The sequence below is a fragment of the Camelina sativa genome, chromosome 9 (genome assembly GCF_000633955.1).
Source record: "Camelina sativa cultivar DH55 chromosome 9, Cs, whole genome shotgun sequence".
Taxonomy (NCBI): domain Eukaryota; kingdom Viridiplantae; phylum Streptophyta; class Magnoliopsida; order Brassicales; family Brassicaceae; genus Camelina; species Camelina sativa.
In genome coordinates, this window is record NC_025693.1 from 5,541,032 (window position 1) to 5,547,664 (window position 6,633).

Genomic DNA, 6,633 nt, shown 5'->3' on the forward strand with positions numbered 1-6,633 from the left:
TACAACATTGTTTTTCATACATACTTATAATCAAAAGAAACTAACAACTCTCTGACACACACCATGCTTATTCTCTTGCACACTCAACAAAGACACTTAAGTAGATAAGCTTACCTCTAGACCAGTCTAGTTTCATACCTAATACAAAAGTTTGATCATTACTTTTACCAACCTTGTTGACCTGCAACTACTAGTTTCTTCACTTGGTTTCTCTGATTCTTTTAGTTTGGTTTGGGTACAAAATAGGCATCAGTCAACATACTTCCTTATCTCTCTCAACGCCATTGTTCTGGGACGGAATCTGTGTGGCTTCTTCACTCCTTCGGTGGCCGGAGCTGATTTCCTCGCCGCTTTCGTTGCGAGGAAATTGAAGCTTTAGTGATTTCTGATTGCTGAGAAAGTCAGAGAGAGACTGTGTTTGATTGATGTACAGAGAGTGAGGTTGAGATGTGTTTTTTATACTAATGGAAGAGACGAAGTTTTTTGTTCTCGTCCGTTAGATGGTTTTTCTTATCAACGGTTAATATTGTTTGTGTCTTTGCGATCAGAATGATTTTATCTGCGTTGAGGGATTGCACAAGTGGACAATTTTTGATACGTGTCAATGATGACGTGTTGTAATATTTTCAAAGACTCAGAGTGATACAGATGTGTTCTCCCCATCTTACGTCGTCGTTTCGCAAATTCAGCTAGTATATTTAAATAGGTTTCCAANGGGGGGGGGGGGGGGGGGGGGGGGCGGGGCCAAAATGCCACCAACTGACAAAAACTAACATGGCATGCTAGTTTTTAATCTGAATGCCATCAAAAATGTGATATTCCTAAATTACCCTTCATGAAATCAAAGACGAAATACAACTATAATAACTAAGAGAAAATTGAACAACTGGTACAATAGGACAACTAATACAATTGGTACAATTGAGTTATAATATTATAATGAGTACAACTAATAGAGAATAGAACAATTGGTACAAGTAAAATATACAAGTACAACTAGTACGATATACACAGATGAGTACAACTGATAGAGAACCGAACAATTGGTACAACTAATATATAAAATACAACTAGTACAAATGATATGTTCAGCGGGTACAACTGTTACCAAACCAATTAATAATTGATATGTCTGTATTTTGCATTTCCTTAGCCTGTATTTGTCATGCATTTAGCTAGGACAACTAGTTGTTTTGCATCATTTTAGAACCTCTTTTGTACATTTTGCATGTTTAGGAAGTTTCTGCATCATCCTTGCATACATTGTGCATTTCGGAGTTTTTCAGGTGTCTAGGAGACGTTGGAAGCGCACAGTGTCGAGCCACGCTCCTCACTTCCACAATCGAGCGCTCCCCACTTCCACAATCGAGCCACGCTCCTCACTTCCACAATCGAGCGCTCCTCACTTCCACAATCGAGCTACGCTCCTCATTTCCACAATCGAGCGCTCCTCACTTCTACAGTCGAGCCACGCTCCTCACTTCCACAATCGAGCGCTCCTCACTTCTACAATCGAGCCACGCTCCTCACTTCCACAATCGAGCGCTCCTCACTTCTACAATCGAGCCATGCTCCTCACTTCTACAGTCGAGCCCTCCTCACTTCTACAGCTGAGCCCTCCTCACTTCTACAGTCGAGCCCTCCTCACTTCCACAATCGAGGCATCACTCGAGCCACCGGTCTAGGGATTGAGCTTTTGACGTCTTCATCAAAGTTGTAGAGAATTGATTCATCTTTCCAGTGCCGTTTATTTCAAGCCAATCGGAGGTGTGGTTCAAGGGTTATCATCATTTTAGTGGATGCGTATACACCCAGCCCGAGCCACTTTCACCGACCATGCTCGAGCCATTTTCACTCACACCACTGGAGCCACTCCTACTCACTCCACTCGACCTCACTCTAGGGAGAGACGACACGCGATTGGACCGCACATGTCAGGAAGACGTTCTGTCTTACGCGTTTCAGGAGATTCCCAAACCGACGCTTCACCTTGTCGTTTTAAGTTTTAGGGATTTACATGTTTTTACTATAAATACATTTTGTTAAGTCTGGGCTGAGAACATCTTAGTTTTTATCTCGTTTTCTTTTGTAAGGTTTCCCTAGCCACCAAAAACGTACTCTGACTTTGTATCCTGAGATCTTTGAACTTATTCAGTATTTTGATTTGATTCCTTCTACAAAGTTGTTCTTCACATTTTTACCTATCTAAGAATGCTTGTTTCAATGTTTTCTGAGTTTGTATTGTTGATGATGATTTTCGGATCTGAGTAGTGCGTTAGTTCTTGAGGATGGGATAGATTAGGTGGAGGATCTTAGGATGTAGAGTGTTTAAACGTTGATTGTATGATTCCCTTATGGACTAAAGTTAGAAATACTAGTTTCTCTCTGATCAATTGGAACTAGGTTTTAGACATTTCCGCACCCAAAAGGTGTTCGATGAAATGACTGACCAACTAGTGCCAGAGGCTTACGTTCCTAGCCTAAGAGATTAGTTGTCTAGGATGTTTGTNACAATCGAGCCACGCTCCTCACTTCCACAATCGAGCGCTCCTCACTTCTACAATCGAGCCATGCTCCTCACTTCTACAGTCGAGCCCTCCTCACTTCTACAGCTGAGCCCTCCTCACTTCTACAGTCGAGCCCTCCTCACTTCCACAATCGAGGCATCACTCGAGCCACCGGTCTAGGGATTGAGCTTTTGACGTCTTCATCAAAGTTGTAGAGAATTGATTCATCTTTCCAGTGCCGTTTATTTCAAGCCAATCGGAGGTGTGGTTCAAGGGTTATCATCATTTTAGTGGATGCGTATACACCCAGCCCGAGCCACTTTCACCGACCATGCTCGAGCCATTTTCACTCACACCACTGGAGCCACTCCTACTCACTCCACTCGACCTCACTCTAGGGAGAGACGACACGCGATTGGACCGCACATGTCAGGAAGACGTTCTGTCTTACGCGTTTCAGGAGATTCCCAAACCGACGCTTCACCTTGTCGTTTTAAGTTTTAGGGATTTACATGTTTTTACTATAAATACATTTTGTTAAGTCTGGGCTGAGAACATCTTAGTTTTTATCTCGTTTTCTTTTGTAAGGTTTCCCTAGCCACCAAAAACGTACTCTGACTTTGTATCCTGAGATCTTTGAACTTATTCAGTATTTTGATTTGATTCCTTCTACAAAGTTGTTCTTCACATTTTTACCTATCTAAGAATGCTTGTTTCAATGTTTTCTGAGTTTGTATTGTTGATGATGATTTTCGGATCTGAGTAGTGCGTTAGTTCTTGAGGATGGGATAGATTAGGTGGAGGATCTTAGGATGTAGAGTGTTTAAGCGTTGATTGTATGATTCCCTTCTGGACTAGAGTTAGAAATACTAGTTTCTCTCTGATCAATTGGAACTAGGTTTTAGACATTTCCGCACCCAAAAGGTGTTTGATGAAATGTCTGACCAACTAGTGCCAGAGACTTACGTTCCTAGCCTAAGAGATTAGTTGTCTAGGATGTTTGTTGACGTGAATGAACTTGTTTTTCATGCCATGCTTGATCATGTTTCTCTAGCGAGAGCTAGGTTTGGAAGTGGTTGAGTTTGAGTAGCTTTTGTCAAGAGATTGGATTAGCTAAGAAGTGATGTTCATTGTTTAGGGATGGTTTGCTTGTGGCATGTTAAACACTCTATAGACTAGGATACTCCACCGACATCAATTACTCCCATCCTTAGGACTTCTTTCTTTCTGATTTTTATTACATTCCTGGAACTGTTTCGTTTCTTGTTTTTTTTTTAGTTCATGCTTAGACTCGTTTATGTTTTTATTCATTTTCGCTTCTTGTCATGCATTCTCGTTTCTAGTTCTGTGACTCATTTCAGTTTTGCATTTTGATCATTCTAGGATTGTTAGAAAAACACTCTTTTGAATTGGCTTGACTTGTGATTGCTTGATTGCATCTTGATTGTTAGCAACATCCCATTTGGATTGACACCTTAAAGTACTACAACGCATAAGGTTAATTGAGACCTACTAGGAGACACAAAAATCCTAGTATCAATTTGGCGCCGTTGCCATTTGGGATTCGTTTTGCTACATTTAAGATTTCAAATTTTGCAAGATTAAGTTCTGTTACACTTATCATTCTGAGTACTGACTTTCTTTGGTTTTCTGCTTGTTTGTCTTGCACCTCAGGTACCTGTTGATTGCAACCTTGCATGCACACCAGATCAAGAGGGCATCCGAATCTCCTTCCTGTCNTTGCATGCACACCAGATCAAGAGGGCATCAGAATCTCCTTCCTGTCATCGACGAAATCAATCGGTTTCAACGACCACGACAAGCTCGTCAACTCACTGATCATTCCGCACCAGTTACTATGGAACAACAGAATGCACAACATCCGGGACCTCGGAACATTGGTGCTGGAGATGCACCGAACACTCATACTCAGCGTGCTGGAATCGTCCCTCCCGCCGTGCAGAACAACAACTTCGAAATCAAAAGTGGTATGATCTCCATGATTCAAGGCAATAAGTTCCACGGGTTGCCTATGGAGGATCCACTCGACCATTTGGACGAGTTCGACTGTCTGTGCAGTCTTACCAAGATCAACGGCGTGAGTGAGGACGGTTACAAGTTGCGCCTTTTCCCATTCTCCCTGGGAGACAAGGCTCATCAATGGGAAAAAACCTTCCCAAGGGATCAATCACCAGCTGGGATGGTTGCAAGAAAGCATTCTTGGCCAAGTTTTTCTCCAACTCCAGAACAGCACGTCTCAGGAATGAGATTTCCAGCTTCACTCAGACGAGCTCAGAATCATTCTGTGAAGCATGGGAGCGTTTCAAGGGTTACCATAGCCAGTGTCCACACCATGGTTTCAGCAACGAGTCACTGCTGAGCACTCTCTACCGTGGTGTACTACCAAAGATACGTATGCTGCTTGACACTGCTTCTAACAGTAATTTCTTGAGCAAAGACGTTGAGGAAGGATGGCAACTGGTTGAGAATCTCGCTCAGTCTGACGGCAAATACAATGCGGACTATGACCGCACAGTTCGCGGCGACGCTGGGTCTGAGGAGAAGTACAAGAAAGACCTCAAGAATGTCAATGAGAAGCTTGACCGTATCTTGCTAAGCCAGCAGAGGAGCGTCCACTTTGTATCTGAGGATGACCCTTTCCAAGTTCCAGATGGGGAGGGTGAGCAGACTGAGGAGATCAGCTATGTCCAGAATCAGGGTGGATACAACAAAGGTTACAACCCCTACAAGACGAACCCCAATTTGTCTTACCGAAGTAACAACGTTGCTAATCCACAAGATTAGGTGTACCCGCCTCAACAACAACAACAAGGTCAACAAAAACCTTTTGTGCCTTACAATCTGGGATTCACACCAAAACAAAAATTCCAGCAGGGTTACCAAGCTCCCTCAGGACCACCGCCAAGATTCCGCCCTCAACCAGTTAAGCCTACCCCAACCCCAGATCAAGAAATGAAGCACATGCTGCAACAACTTCTTCAAGGTCAAGCTAGTGGTTCTCTGGATACTGCTAAGCAGTTTGCGGAACTCAGTCAGCGGATGGAATGTTCTTACAATGATTTGAATGTCAAGTTTGAAGCTCTTAACTCCAAGATAAAGTATATGGAAGGCAAGACTGTTTCTACTTCTACCCCAACAACTGGCCAACTACCTGGAAAAGCAGTTCAAAACCCCAAGGACTATGCTACTATGCATGCCATCACCACCCAAGCTGTAGATGTACGGCTCACTGAGGACACTGAGAGTTTAGATGGGGAGGAATTTCTTCAATATGAAGTTCAGATAAAGGATCCTGTCGAGGTGCTCAAGGATCCAATTAAGTCAGCCAAGCAATCTGATCCTGAAGCTACTAAAGAACCCACTGCTCCCAAGGATAAACCTGTGAGATTCATTCCTCCACCATACAAGCCACCTCTACCATTTCCAGTGAGGTTTAAGAAGCAGCTTACTGAGAAGTATAAAGCTCTGTTCGAAAACCAAGTCAAGGAGATTGAACTTAGGATGCCTTTGCTTGATGCATTTGCACTTGTGCCTCAATATCAAAAGTTTTTAACTGACTTGGTAACAGAAAGGACCAAAGAGAAGGAGGAGATAGCTAAAGGAGCTCAAGCTAAGGTTTTGGAAGATGAGAGGGTAGTGCATGGCGTAGGTGGGGCTATTCATGAATGCAAAGCTGTTATTCAGAAGATGATTATCCCAAAGAAGCTAGAGGACCCTGGTTCTTTCACCTTGCCTTGTTCTCTAGGTCCATTGGCCTTCAAAAAGTGCCTATGTGACCTTGGTGCTTCAGTAAGCCTCATGCCACTCTCTGTAGCTCAGAGGCTAGGATTCAACGAATACAAGTCATGCAACCTCCGCTTAATATTGGCTGATAGGACTACTAGATTGCCTCATGGTCTACTAGAGAACTTGCCCATCAAAATTGGACAAGCTGAGATTCCTACTGATTTTGTGGTGCTGGGAATGGATGAAGAGCCTAAAGATCCACTAATCCTGGGAAGACCTTTCTTAGCTACAGCTGGAGCAGTCATTGATGTCAAGAAAGGGATGATTGATCTCAATCTGGGTAAAAACTTCAAGATGAAGTTTGACATCAAGGATTCTA